A 15,454-nucleotide genomic window follows, 5' to 3' on the forward strand; every position below is an offset into this window, starting at 1 on the left:
TTGCCAGTTCTGAGCAGTGACACTAAGAACTGAAGTAGTTTAAGGAACCAGTTTTATTCGTGCAGAAAATTAGTGAGCCAGTCAGAACATATTTACAAGAAAGCATGATACAATCTTAGCTCTTCCATTTTCACTTTACTCTTAAAAGCTAATAAGAGAGTCAAGAATCATTAGTCAGTAATGAACTGAAAGGAGTTCCTTCCTTCTTTTAATAAGGAGAATATGCTGCAACACCACTACAGTATAAAGTCCAGCTTACTCAAAGTAAAGTAGCTTGAATGAAGGAATCCTTCCTCAGTTTTCAGAGGGCTGATAACAGTTTAAGGATTATATTTTAAAACCAAAGAGTAAATTTAAAACATCACACAGGTTATATTGTTCCTCTCAATCAGCTAAAACTTACCAACTTAAAAATGCAAACTATATTTTAGTTGCTGCTTTTAAAATATTTGGAATGATACTTAAGAGTAAGCATTTTCACCACACAACTTTTTGAAAGTTAGAAATCAAATAAATATTTTGAATTAATGTCATGGATCATACATGCACAAGTATCAGGCTTAGAGTTCTAAAAGTGACTTTAAATTTTGAAGCTGCTCATAAACTAAAGCCTAATCCAAAATTTGAAAAGCACAGAGACCACACTTGTTTTCACACTGAAGTAGTATAATTCTATTATCATGACAGTGCAAAACAATTTTCCTAGCAGGTCACAAAGCATTCAGGGGGACACACAATCAGAAGCTCAAATTCAGAGAGTTAAGTTCATATTCAGCCAACCCTTAATGCAATATATGAACAACAGTTTCTATAGTTCTTACTTTTTATCTGCTTTTGGTGATGCAATTCCTTTCTAAAGCATTCTGTCCTACTGAAACATTCTCATCCCCGCACAGTACACCAAGACCCATCTCACTTTCCTTCTCATAGGCAATTTACCCATGTATTTGCCAGCAAAAGGCACACTGATGGTAACAGAAGAATGAATGAGAAAGGTCTTCTGACTCAAGTACCTATATGCTTCCCTTTAAATTGAAACCTAGCGAGGGGGGTTGCCTCCACTGCACAACAGAACCAACCTGTAATTATGGAGAAAGGCAAAAAAGCACATGCAGAACAGGAAACAAAAAGCATGTTTCTTTTTGTTGTCTGCTGATGCACTCATTCATCTGAAGGCCTAAATTCTATGCCTGGAACATACAGACCAAGACCAGCAATGCAGCTGCACTGCTCAAGTAAAAAGCAACATCTCCATGTTGTAATTAGCAAAGCATTCTCTTGGGTCCCCAGCACAGTTGCCAAGCTGTTCATTGGTTCACATGGAAAGCAAACAGCAGCACAGTTCTTGTTTCCTGGGATAGTGAACATTTCTCAACTGTAGTTAGACTCTTCTGGTCAGTCTTGACAGTGCTGTACCTACATGGACTTCGCCATCTTTATTCACACACAAAATAAAAGTCCTCACCCCCCACGAACGGGCAAGCTGCACTCCTGATTTGCCTTACTGAAAATCTACAGCCAGAAAAATACTGGCTTTGTGGTCTGCCTTAGGTCTTCCACTCAAATCTCAAGAGCAAGCACAGCTCTTCCTACAATGTTAAACATCTGGAAATCATGCTGGAGCAAGCTTAATCTGCTACTTTGCAAGATGGCCCTACAGAGCTCAGAACCCTTAGAGCTACTCTTATAAGCTAAGGTAACACCATAAAACCCATTGCCTCGATTCAGGTAGGAACATAATGGCAGAGAAGCTTCAGTAATTCTTTCCTAATGCTGTATCTCCACATGGCACAGGGAAAAATCTCAGTACAGTAATCCAAACCAGGAAACTCACCGTGCAAATTAGGAAAAAAACTCCAAACAAAACAAAATAACCACACAAGAAATAAAACACTATTAAAAAACCTAGACCAGAGATAAAGGACGAATTAGAAAAAGAAATCTTTCCAGCCTATAGCCCAGTCCCTGACCTAGATCTCTGGTGAATGAGAAAAAGGAGATGAAAGCAGGCAGAATACTCCACACCAGAAAGACTCCTATTTCTGTAATGGAGACTTGTGCCTTTCTACAGTGCTCTGCCTCCAGACAAAGTCCCCCGTATGACATATTGGCTTCCCAGAATTCACACCTCCAGTCCAACTATCCACAAGCCTGAGTACACACTAGAGACAACCCTGAAGCCCTCTGTGTTTAGACAGCCACCAGAAACAATTACATCTGGGCAAACTGCAGGCAGTGGTTACTGATTTAACACATGCAACACTCCAACATCTATCTCCCCCACGCATTTCTCCCTCATTTGGTATCAGCAGGAGATCAGTTTTACCAGCTAACAATGCTGAAAATTCATCAGCCTGATTTCAATTCTCATACTGCCTGGTTTTCCAAAGTTAGGTTGGATTGTCTAACTAGTTCTGCCACAGTCATAGCAAAGCTGTGATACTGTCAAAGAGGACAGATACAGTGGGTATCTGCAGAAAGAATGACCCCAAGTCACCACGTATCCTAGCTAGTGAAAACAGATTAATACCCTACACCATCTTAGAACAATGGAACCTGAACTCTTCTGTATTAATTCACAGCCATTATACACTAGCCTCTTTACTCTTGCAGTGAACATCTGCATAAGTAGGGTAGCTGTAAGGAAACACCACCTCAAAAGTCACTTGTACCCAAACATTAAAGCTTTCTTAAAAACATTTCTGTTTACAGGAAAATTAGTAGAGACCAGAAGAACAGAGAGGCATGAGTTTAAGGAATGCATCATATGGGCTCAGGGAGCTGTAACAGGGAAAAAGGCCATACAGAAATGTTATTAAAACACTCACTAAATGCTCTTGTTTCTATTTTATTTAATGTGTGTAATACTTGGCAATAGGCTCCGATGCTTGAGCCCTGCTGACTACAACCTTAAGATATTGGTACATCTTTATTTAGCCTTCCCGTCTCTTCCTTGGAACTTACTATGCTTGCAGTAGTGAAAAAAATAAAAATTAAAAAAAGAACAAGCCAAACCCAAACCTAAAATCATGACTAAATCATGACTTGGTTTTTACAGTTCACTTCACAACATCATATAACATAAAGCCCACATTCAGCAGTGATTTAAACACCAGGTTTAAAGGTACAAAGTGAGTCCCAGTACTCTGCTGTCTGGGCCAGCTCTTGAGTGATGGAGATACAGGATTTCACTTTGGTGTCAGTAACAGCATCAAGCCTGACACATTGCATCTAGTCCTAACATCAGGCTCTAACACTTCATTGAATAACTCAGGACAGCCATCCATATTCATTATCAAGAGCTTTCCTGTACATCAATAAATTCTTGTACAGGCGCGTGGGACACGTACTCCTTTTTCAAAAGATGCTATGCAAAATCTCATGTTTGATCATTTATTTATTACTTTTTTAAAGCAGAAATACACCATCCCACTCATTTTTGGTGAGTGTATCACAACCCTGCTCTTTTCACTCCCTAGGCCTCTCCTCACTACTTTCTTCACCTAAAAATAAACAAGACAACCACAATACACTACAATATGGTGTCACTTCTCCCCTGTCCTGACAACATCCTCTCTGATCAACCTGCCAGTGGGATATGCTGCTGGATGCCATTTTGGCTGTAGAAGCCACAGCTATTCCTCAATCTGGAGTCTAAGCACAGCCAAATGCAGTGACAAATCCTGTTAATTGCCAAATCTTATAGCCTGGAAACAGAGTTAGTCTCTGAACCACTTGAAAGTCAGGGTAGGAGGGAAGAAGCAAGACTAGGTTTTGGTATTTTTATGTATCTACCAAGACAGTGCAGAATACTCTCAGCCTCCTCTCTATACACTCTCCTGGACAATGTCAGAATCACGGCTTTCTATTCAAGGTGACCAAGCACAACTTTCTCCCCTCCTGATTCGTTTCCACCTTTGGCTCTGGCCTCACTCACCAAGCCAACCATGCAACTAAGGAATGACCGGTTCACATCTGATACAACATCATATGGCTGGACAACATCATAGCTGCTATCTTTTAACTGCCCCTTTAAGGGTAATTATTAGCCAGCTCTAAGTTATTATTAGCAAACTGATAAAACACTAATGGCCAAATTCTCTCACACGACAACTTGCCCATTTTTCCAGTTATCACACTCAGTTATACCAAAATAAATGATTAAGACCAAGAAGACTCATACCCCTTGAACCTGTAATATCCTGAGGTACTAACAGCATCTGACAATCACACATTCTAATCCTGGCCAAGGTTAGAAAGCCAACGAAGATTTTTGCAAACTTCTCTATTTCTCTTTTTGAAAACAGAAAATTGCATGTGACACCCACTGGCTCTCTCACACCGCTTCAACAGCTGTTAAACTCAGGTCAAGCCTGTTCAGCTAGGCTTCCAGCTGCTAGGTCTGAAATTATTTAAACTTTCTAACCCTAAGAAGTGGATTTTTGCTATGCTACGTCTTCTTCAAAAGAAAGAGAAAAGGATTAGTCTCAGTTTCTTATGAAAAAATGCATCTCTTGCATTTCTTGGTCAGTGCTTTTTAATGCTACTAAACTTTTTTTGCTATCTGGTTATAGTAACCTTGACTCTGTAAATCACACTAAAAATACTTCTACCTGGAATCAAAAGAGAACCCAATCTGACTAACTTGATTGCTCTTGGCCAACACCATTTCTAAGAATGAACTTTGGGTTTTGTTTTTTTTCCTACATACAGCCCTGTGGTGTAGGAGAATTCAGACCTCAGCAACCTCATTCTGCTACCTTTGAAGCAATCCTACCAGCAAGGAGTACTTAACAAATTCACTTTTAATTGAGCTCGTATCTCAGCCCTAAGCACTGCAGAGAGAGTCAAGGGCCTCATCACAGGTGTTTAGTACAATTCCAGATGCCAAGTCCTGTGCAGAACTGGCAGGTAAAGGGCTCAGCCATATGGAAGATCTCAGACTTTCTGAGCATCAACTTCACACCACAGGGGACAACATTTAAGCATTTAAGATGGGACTCAGTGCCTCTCTGGGTAGGCACCATCTTTGTTGCCTCAGATCTTTCTAAAGTCAGTAGTCAGGGCTTAAGCAAATAAATACCATCATGATGTGCTTAAATTGAAACACAGCTCTTTAAAACAAAATGCTAGCAGACAGGGTAAAAGAGACTGTAGGAACTCAAAAGATTCACAAGAGCGTTTCTGCTGTAATAGTCAGTCTAATTAACTTCAGGATCTTAAAATAATGTCTTTCTTGAGACTGCAGCTTTTTCATGCTGCAGTATCCCCATCTAAATGGCAGCAGGGTAGGAACATAACAAAGGCAACACTTGAACAGATGAGAGCTACAGCAGAGGCAGCTGCTAAAATCTAAATCACCCCCACAAAAAGCATATGATTGATTCCTTCCATACCTCCCTCCCATGATGACAGCCCATCTTTTTAGTATTTTATCTAATCACGTCAAACTGAAAAAACGCCATACCTTAGAAAGTATTCCTGCCTTTGAAAAGTTTTTTTGGGGTGTTTGTTTGTTTTGGTTGTTTGTTTGGTTTTTTTTAATAAAGAGAAGGCGTTAAAAAGAAAAATACAGACATGGAAATAGTTCTAGGCAGAAGCCTGCTTCCATTAGGTACATAAATATTTCAATCCCAGCAGCACCACCTAATGGAGAGCTCACCAATTTTCCCCCTTCTTTAACATGACAAATATTTGAGTATGGAGGTGTTAACAACTGGTACTTTAGCACATGGCCTAATTATTCCCCTATAAATTAGCTGCAAGAGAAGCCAAACCATTTCTCCATAGATAATCACAGTCCTTTTTTCTGCACACACCCACATTGCATTCATACAAAAATTTCTAAAGTATGCAAGACATTTGTTTAACCAGGAGATAAGATTTTAGGAAGACTTTAGTTAGAAATTAACAGAAAAACCCCCAAACAACAATAACTGTGCAGGAGTGCCAGCTACCTTAGGCACGTTTCAACTTGCCCCCAGAAAGGAAAACAGAGATGACACGTTCTCTGAAGTGTACAGAGCATTGACAAATCCCAACCTAAGATGAAGTTTTGAATTCCCAGACATCTTCAGGCTGCAGTTCTGCTACAATACACCCTATGGAGATGCGCAGCAATTTATTGTAAGCATCAAAAAAGTGTGCAGCACGATGCCTGTCGAAAACGTCCGTCATTCATCTCTTGCCAACAGAAGTGACAGAACTTATGTGTAACTGGACACATGAGAAGCTGGTTTTTTGCTCACTGCCTTTTGTCCTCCGTGTTCATTATATAAATCACAACACTGTAAGTAAGGGTTCAACTACTTTGAACTTTTCCAATTAACTCAGCATATGGACACTTGTTCTGGAATAACTGCCTTTTTATGTGTGGCTCAGAGGACTTTCAAAGCCTCCCTGCCCAAGCTCATCTCAAAACAGTCAACTAATAAACTGAGAGCTCATACTGAAAAAAAAACCAGAACCACCACCAAAATCTTAGTCATTAATTCTGCAAAAATACAGCATCATACTTTGGCTATACTAAAAGCTTTATTTACACAAACAGCGTAATTCCAAGCTTCTTCCTCATTTATTTTGAGAGAGTCTCCTCTGCAAAAATATACAGAATGCAGTGGGTAGATATTTATTTGCTTGTCCTAAATCTGTCTTTAAAAAGCAAACAAAAACACACAAAACCAACCAAACAAAAAAACCCCAGCACCACCACCACAACAAATAAACCTCAATCATCAACCAAACCAGACAAAGTATCAAAAGAGTAAATGCCCCAAAACTCCCTAAAAATCTTACTGGCAAAAATATCGAAAGTTTCATTTAATAATCCTTTTCAAAATGAAAGTGCAGTTCTCAGGAATCTGCAAGAAGGAGAGAGGAATAGGGGAAATTTATGGTGCCAGCTAGTGAAAAACCTCTGATGGAATTCAATACTCAAGTAACAATAAACTTGCTTTATCTTCCTAGAGACTGCAAGAGAATTCTGTTCATGCTCAAAACCACAGAGCTACAAAAACCACCTGCCAAACAGTATGAGCAATACAACAGCAGTATCCACCAGCTGAATTACAGCATTGGATTCACTGGCATTTCATCACATATTGACACCGTGGGTGAGTAGTGAGACGTATTTGCTAACGTGAACTATAGCATGCTCAGGTCCTGTAGATAGAAACATGATTCAACTCCTGACAGAGAACAGGATACTACTGACTTCAAGGGATACCGCATGTCCTTCATTTCAAATGAAGTTAGCACAAAACCTTCGTTCCCTGCTCCCCACCAAAATACTAAAATTGAGAATGCAGTGAAAATACTACTGCATTGAAGGTTCCAAAACTGCTAGAGATGCACACGCGCAATTCAGCAGTCTTTGTTTATTTAGGTATCCAACCTCCTTCTAGGTAAAATGCCAAATGGTAGCATTTTGAGAACATGGCATTTTACAAGCACTTTTCCCTTCATCTACTAAATACGGAACTGGTATCCTAATCAAGTTCAACCACAACAACCATAATGATAAAAACATTCCCAAGCACAACATCCTCTCAAGGATGTTGTGCTGAACAGAAAAGAGGATGGTGCAAAGGATGGAATAAGAGAAAGTGTAGAATCACAGACAAATGTACTCAGACAACAGGAGGGTACACTGCAGTGTATCTTTGGTGAGCTGGAAGAGAAGAGCATGTTAACTCACCTGGAGTGGGAGGTGGGGCAGAGAGGAAATCACAGAAGCACATAGCGACAGAGAGGTCAAAGAAAAGTGGATTTTGCACACAGAAATTACTTGCCTGAGTGTGAAAATAACTACAACTCTGGAAATGGGTATTTCAAGAGGAAAAAAAAAATATGTAAAGGAGAAAATGCAGTTACTCTGCTCAAGTGCAAGGATGAAACTGCCTTGGAATAAAAGTCATCTGTTAGCAACTCTAAAATTCCAAGAAATCTGATTGAAAGCAGGTCAAAATAAGTCACTTCTAAGGATCAGCTGGAGAAATTAAGAGCATTTATACTGTTCGGACAAACAAGATGGAAGAGAAGCACAGCACGGACAAGAGCAATCCACTGGTAACTGAAGAGCGTGAAATGCAGAAAGAGGAGTCACTTGGGATGGTTTAAAGGAGATTAAAATAAGAACAAGTTAAATGAAAATTATGAAGTAGTTACACTTCCTGTGCAAAAATCAAGACTTACATCTGCGAGTCATTAATTTACAAGCCTCAACACACAAAGCGACCCACTCTCAGAGGGTTTTTCTCTGTGTAAAGACACAGAGTGGGCACAGTCAATCTGGTACAGCACACAAGATCTTCATTATAAAAACCTCTAGTAATTGTTCTAATTATCTCCCTCCCGCATGTACAGAGATGAGCTCACAAAACCAAATCCATTCACATCGCTAAAATTTGCTTTATGAGCTGGGCTTTGCTGTTACAAATTGGCCCAAGTATCATGGAAGCCGGCTCCATAAAATAAGTTAAAAAATGTTACTTTTCTAGAACTTTCAAAGGAGAAAGCCGGGAACAAGTACAAGCACGGGAACAGCTACCAATGAAAAATTCTGTCTGTACACTCAGCTTCTTAGAGCACTGCACGTGGGCATCAGTGGAAGGATGCATTGCTGTGAGCATCAATGGAAGAGTGAAGCAAGCGCTGCTTCCTGTCCCGCGATGCTGACGGTGCAGGATGGCAGAGCTCTGCAGAGGAGGCAGGACTGGATGCCTCCACACAGCACTTGTAATTCACTCACTTTATCAACAGATGACGCTTGCACTGCCCTGCTGGGTCTCAGCACCTCATCATTTCTAAGTCTTCAGATCATAGGAAAAGCACCGCTATGCCCATGTTATTACAGACCAGGAAAATGGTCTGTATATGGAGCAAGAAGCTAGACACAAAATAAGCCACTAGCTGCATCAAAGCTATTTTCAGAACTCCCAGTCAGCCACCACGTAAACCTGCAGAACACCCAAGTAAGTATCCCTTTTGCTTCCCAGCACATATTCCACACTTAAGAAAACATCCTGACAAGGTCGATAACCTCAGGAAGGACATCAAATTCAAACGCACGAGAAAACAATAAACAAAATAAGAGCGCACGAAGCATCCGCAGACTCCAAGTCTTTACTCAGCCTGGTAATCCTAAAAAAAGTCCTAACCACTTGACTGAGACATCATGCTTCCCCTCACTCTGTTTCTTAGGCACACTGAGTTTTGATTTTTCCTGGCACAGCAAAAAGTTTCAAGAGAAGGAAGTGACACTACTCTTAACTGGCCTGTGGCTTGATGATGCGAATACTCCCCAGGGAAGTAGGAAACTTGGACTGGAATCCCCCTTCAGCCCCTGGGACTCGGACATGATGTCACATCACTCAGCACTGCAACATCAAAGCTACTTGTTGGTTTGGCCCTATCTGAAAGGCCTGCAGTACACACATCCACAGGAATGAGAGAAAACCAAAGCCCAGCCTCCAGGTCTCCTAGTTTTACACTGGTATCTGCAGTGGACCGTCCTCTCCTTCCTGACAGATGTCAAAGCTTGCAGGAACAAAGTGGCAGCCAGGAAGGCACTTATCTTACACTAGCATCTGCAACACACTTCTCAAGACACGAAATCCAAATCACTTGATTCCCAGACACCTAAGAAAGCTGTAAGGACTCATGGCATTTTGAGCTTGTCTTCCAGTGTGCATACCTTACTTTATCCACAAAAACGTGCTTTTCACCTTAATGCAGAAACCAAAACATGAGACAAAAGTCCAGTATTACTCCAAATGTTAATTTTTTCTAATTATGAGCTACCATACAGTCATCACTGAAACATGTAAAATCAAAGATTCACTACTTCTTTCACAAATATTTTTGAGACGCAAGCATTTACTGTTTGTGCATGAAAAGATCCACTTCAGAGCATTTAAATTACTACAGAATAGCAATAGTAGCAACTTTTATCATGGCAAATAATCTACAGAATGTTTCCTCCACACATCAGAGAAAACTACTTTACAAATCAACATTTTATGAAACTATATGAAATAATACCAGAACTATCAGATATTCCATATTAAGGTGTTCCTGCTATGCCCATTGAGGTTCTAATGCCTGCAACTGGCAAAAATTCAAATCTTGATGTCCAAGTACACAACACCCCAAGTTTCAGTACAAGGAGTGAGCAGGGGATGGAATCCATCACACACATACAATATTGAACTTCTGCACACACAAACGTGTTGAGACTTTGTTTCCCAGGCTGCCTTGACTAGATGAACAGCAGAACTTGAAATTCGACTAAAATCACATTTTATACACGCAGAGTAAAGCAGCGGGGAAGAACAACAGCATGGAAATCAAAGGCTTAACATTTTTTGGGGGGTGGAGAGGATTAGTGACCTACAGTTGTTGTATATAATTTTAGAGACACTTGCCCTGTTAACCCAGTTACAAAGCCAACAGTCAGTAGCAATTGAAGTCACAGTGGCAACGATATTTTTCAGGGCTCCAGAAGAGAAGATCTACATGAAGAAAACAAACACTCCCTCAAACACAATGAAAATATCTCTCCCTCTCACACACACACAGAATTCTCAATACCAAATCACCTTTCGCTTCATTTTCTCATTAAGTTCTAAGATGTTTCCACCGAACTTTCCTTACTTCCCTTAGATATCCCAAGAGCTTTTTTGCATTTATTTCCTTTTCTCTTCTTTCTCATTACAAAGAGAGAACACATCTTCCTACACTGTAGACACTGAATGATGGTTCACTGTAAGCTGATTCCCTTTTTCTCCCAATTCTCTAGTCCTTTCTCCTGCCATATGAAAAAAGACAGAAAAAAAATGAAATGTTTTGCGATTTGTCAAAACAAAATATACTGACTTTAAACGATCCATTGATGAGGACATGGGCTTTCAGCAGGCAGAGCTGGGAAACCAGTTATATTCCCTCTGCCAGCCCTTTACTAACATAGTTTCTACAGCACCACTTCATCTCCACAGGTTAAAAAGTTTAAGATAAAACCTAGTGTAACTACAGCACTCCCTCTTGTGCTATAATCACACCTTTATTCTGCTGCACAAAACCACACAACTCTCCCACCCTTGGCTTCTTTTCCCTATATCTCATTTTGAGATCTCCAATTTCTCCCACCACTTCTGGTGCTCCTGAGCCAGACACCAAAAATTCAAGGAGGTTTCAAATACAAGCATTCTATTCAGAAAGTATCCACAGCTTAAACAATCAAACATACGCAAACTTAAGCCGTGGCAATTCTTTAAAGGAACTGTGCACCGGTGTACAGATGCCTGAAACCAACGTGCAATGAGCAGTCTTCACACATCATAAGATGCAGCACCTTCAACTAAGAAACACTATCATAATAAAGAAACTCTAATGAAATCCAGTAACTACTTCATCTAAGATACAAGAGATCAGAACGTTTCACTTTTACAATATCTATTCATACAAGGCCAGTTTAAGATATTGGAGCAGATTTAAGTCATTCCTATTTTATACTGCCTTTTCATCTGAAGGAGAACTATGATTGGCTGCTTATCAATCAAAAATCAAGGTTTCTAGCTTTTTGTATTTTCAGCACTGCCATATCTACCGTAGAACAGCTGGATTTCAGTACCAAAAAGCCATTCCTCTTCTCTCCTTAAGTGTTCATCATGGTCAAGAACAATGTACACATCTAAAATACATAACAAGATCATTTAAAAGACAAAGTGTATTAACATAGATTAGTAAGACTTCATAAATAATCTTTGGCCACTGACGCTAATTACTGCCATCTTACTGAGTTTTCCAAGGTATCAACAGTAAATATACTTACACGATACTCAAATTCTCTGAATCCATGCAAGAATGGCTTCTCAAAACCGGTATCATCAAACTTAATTGCAGGAGGACTTCAGGAAAGCCTACAGACGGTGTCATTTAGCACCCCCTTTTGATTAGAATGAATTTGCTTCGATAACGAATGCACTCTGTGATTCTATATTCTAAATCCAGCTATTATTAGAAGCACATCACCAAGTCATATTTCAGTAAAACACCTACCATTTTTGTGCTGGAACAACCCAACTTTTATAACCCCCTAGTGCCGCCTGCTTGCAATGCCCAAGCTCGTGATACATCAATGTTTCCATTACCAAGCTCTATGACAAGGGGTTTCCCAGTGCAGCCATAAAAAACTGATTCCATCCAAATGTTCAAGTATTTCTCACCGTAAATGAATAGCCCCCTCCCTAATCACCACAAACAGCATTTAGGTCTTAATCCATATGTGATGTGAGCCAATGGCTCATTTAAAAGGACAACATGCAGTATATGCTACAGTCTCTCCAGTTCTGAACAAGCATCAGTGCAGCCTTTTAACCCAGGCTTCTAGGCAAGTCAAAAGCCATTCTAAATATACATTTTTACTAACTACTTCAAACTGTACTATTTCATTTGTCTAAGCTAGACACTGCTAATACACATTTGCATCATGCACTAAATTCCTTTTCAGTCTCTAAACACGAGATTAGTGCTCAATAATGCTACATTCATCCGATGGAACAAATCTGCCAGGAAAAACACACCATTCTACTCAAGAAATTGAAAATTCGTAAATTACAATATACGGTATGTAAGGATCAGACCTCCACAAGCCAGAGAAGTCACAGACCCAAAGAGACAGCATATTTCAAATTGTATCACTGGAACTTCCCACATTTTTTACTACCACAGAAACAGTAAAAGATGAAAGATGCCCTAATGCGTGGTAAAGATCCACGCAGAGGAGCACATACAGCCTGTCACGTCACACACAAGCTCCGATCGGCAGAACATGAGATTACGCCTCTTAACGTTAATACAATTCCTCCTGTTTTTCTGCAGGTAATTCAGATCTTAGGCACTCAAAAGACACAAATAAATCGTAGACGTAAATGCCTTACCTTCCTATTTTACAAGCCACTGCAGTTCTCAGATTATGAGTCAGTCATAGGTTAATCTGCAGAGGAATGACTCAGTATAAACTTTTAAACATTCATTATTTTTCCTAACCTACAACGCGGCGATTCATTCAACGCGCTAAAACGCGGCGTCGCGAATCGGCGCACGAAATGAATGGCGTGAAAACAAAACACTTTTCTTTCCGCTCCCGGCAGGCAGACGGGGATAGCGCAGCGCCGGTGCAGGCGGGCGGACTTTGCGAAAACACAACTCCATCCGCGCCGACGAGGGGCAGCTCCGGCGGGTCCGGGCGCAGCCCCATGGCCGGGGAGCGGCGGGGGCTCCGCCGCAGCGGCAGCCGGGGGGACGCGCAGCCGGGACCGCGCTCCGCGCCAGGCGCGGCGCTGCCGGCAATGCCCCTTTAAAGGCCGTCGGCCCGCCCCCAGCACTGCATATGGAGGGAGCCAGGAGCGAGCGAGCCTTCTGCATTCAAACGACACATCAAACGCCGCAAGCGCCGCCGCGGCTCCCGGCTCCGCTCCGGCCTCGCCTCCCTCCGCTCCCCGCACAGGCACACGCGCCGCGGGGAGCGGGGCAGAGAGCGAGAGGAGCAGGGGAGGGAAGGGGGAGGCAGGAATAAGTAAGCGAAAAGGGGCACCTGCAAAGCCCTGGAGTGCGAGTGCGTCCGGGCAGGAGAGTCCGCGCCGCCCCGCCGCAGGCTGATCTTATCCCCGGGCACCGGCCGCCGCCGAGGTCCCGGCACGGGCTGCGGGTGCAGCTCGCTCGGCCCCTGCCTGGCAGCAGATGCCTCGGTCAGCGCCGTGCCCCCGCCGGAGCGCCCCCGGCTCCCGCCGCCCGCCCGGCCCCGGCCCCGTCCCCCTGCCCGGAGCGCCCGAGCGCGGCCGGTGCCGGAGCCCCGCGCGGGAGCCGCCGCCACGGCGGCAGCAGAGCTCCCGCCCTCCCTCCTCCTCCGCCGCCGCCGCCGCCGAGCCGAGTCGAGCCCCGCGACCGCCCTACCTGCGAGCGTGTGCGGGGAGCGGGGCGGCAGCTGGAGCCGGGCGAAGGCGACCGCCAGCCCGGCGGAAAGTCCCGACCGCTGTGCGCCGTCTCCCCCCGCCCCGCACTTCCTCTCCCGCCCGCTCGGGCTGGAAATCCCCGGCGAAGCCCGCTGCTCTCCCGGCTCCTCCCAATCACCGAGGGCGGGCCCGGCACAGCCGCTCAGCGCGCAGGCGGCAGCCGGGGGCCGGGCTTGCCCTGGCCGCTGGCCCCGGCTGCACCTGATGCTGCTGTCCCCCCCGCCTCCCGCGGGCACGACTAGGGCGAAGGGGCCCCGCGCCCGGAGAAGGAGGCGCGGGCCGGGCTGCGGGGGACAGCGCGGCCCGCTCCGGGCGCGGGGTGGTGCCGGCGGAGCCCTGGGGGCTCGGCCGGAGGGCGGGCGCTGCTGCTGGGCGCTGGGAGCAAGGAAGGGCGCGGGGGATGGCGCCGGGACGCGGGGCTCCGGGAGGGAGAGCGGGATCGGCGCGGCGAGAACCGCTCGCTTCCCCTGCCCGTCCCGAGAGAGGTGCGGCAGCCCCGCCGAAAGAGCGCCACGAACACAATAGCGTTTATTAAACAAAGAAAATGCCACTGGGAAGAATGGGAGGGAGGGAGGGAAAACAGCAGTTGGGAGGGGGAGAAGGGTCTGGAAGAGATCAGGGAAGAGCAGCGAGCCAGAGCCGCTCGCCCCCCGGGAGAGGCCGGTCGGGGCGGCCCGGCAGCCGCCGGCCGTAGGTGCCAGCCCCGGGTGCGGGCGGCGGGCAGGGCTGGGGGCTGTTCCCTGCCGGGCGCCCCGGGGGGCGAGAGGCACCGCGTCCCCTCCGCAGGACACCGGGGAAGGGGGCGGCGCTGGCAGTCCACGGAACCTGTCGCTCCCGGCAGCCAGGTGAAATAAATGCCTGCGTCGTGCTCCGTTAGCATCGCGGCGTGTCCCGACCGCGGCATTTGTTCCGCCTCTGCCGGCCGTGCCGCTTTTACACGGGGCTGTCGTGGGTTGTCGTGTCCCCGCCGCCTCACCGGGCTGCGGGGAGAGAGGGAGGGAGGGAGGGGGAGAGCTGGCTCTGGCGCAGAAGCTGCGCGGGGGCTCAGCCGGAGCCGGGAATGCCCAGCCCGAGCTGGGGATGGGGGCTTAGGCGGCGCCTTAGCCCAGGACAGGCTGGAGGAATTGCCCCACGGGGGCCTTTGGAGCCCTGGGGGCAGCGGTGGGGCTGGCAGCCGGGAGAGCCGCAGCTCTAAGGAATGTGCAGAGCCGAACACGGAGAAATGTGTGGTGTTTGGCTAATTTCAGTGGGATGAGGTCACCGTCTTTTTTGGACGTTGTTTATCGAGGGATCACTAGGGAGGAACAGTTGGATGCGTGATCCTGAACGGACAAGCTTTGCGTCATAGTTGCCGCTTGCAGCATCTCCACGCGTCCCGAAATCCATCCTGACCCTCCTCGGTCTTCATATCCCCCGGCTCTCCGTAACGCCCCCGCCACGCT

At 44.9% G+C, this 15,454-nt stretch overlaps 1 protein-coding gene across 13 annotated transcripts in view; it reads right to left on the bottom strand.

The window, feature by feature from the left end:
• The window catches only part of TRAF3 (TNF receptor associated factor 3), a 69,964-nt gene extending 55,914 nt beyond the window's left edge, over nucleotides 1-14,050 (bottom strand). For 7 of the 13 annotated variants that reach the window (XM_040066553.1, XM_040066558.1, XM_040066538.1 and 4 more), the window contains exons 1-2: nucleotides 13,595-13,730; nucleotides 12,939-12,994 (exon numbers count right to left, since the gene is read on the bottom strand). The gene's annotated coding sequence lies outside the window, so the exon portion shown is untranslated. Of the gene's footprint in view, nucleotides 1-12,938; nucleotides 12,995-13,594; nucleotides 13,731-13,953 lie in introns of those variants that run through there. The other 6 variants (XM_040066554.2, XM_058420879.1, XM_040066555.2 and 3 more) reach the window with 6 other exon arrangements.
• Between the last annotated feature and the right edge of the window lie 1,404 nt (nucleotides 14,051-15,454).

Source organism: Hirundo rustica, chromosome 6 (genome assembly GCF_015227805.2).
Source record: "Hirundo rustica isolate bHirRus1 chromosome 6, bHirRus1.pri.v3, whole genome shotgun sequence".
Lineage (NCBI taxonomy): Eukaryota > Metazoa > Chordata > Aves > Passeriformes > Hirundinidae > Hirundo > Hirundo rustica.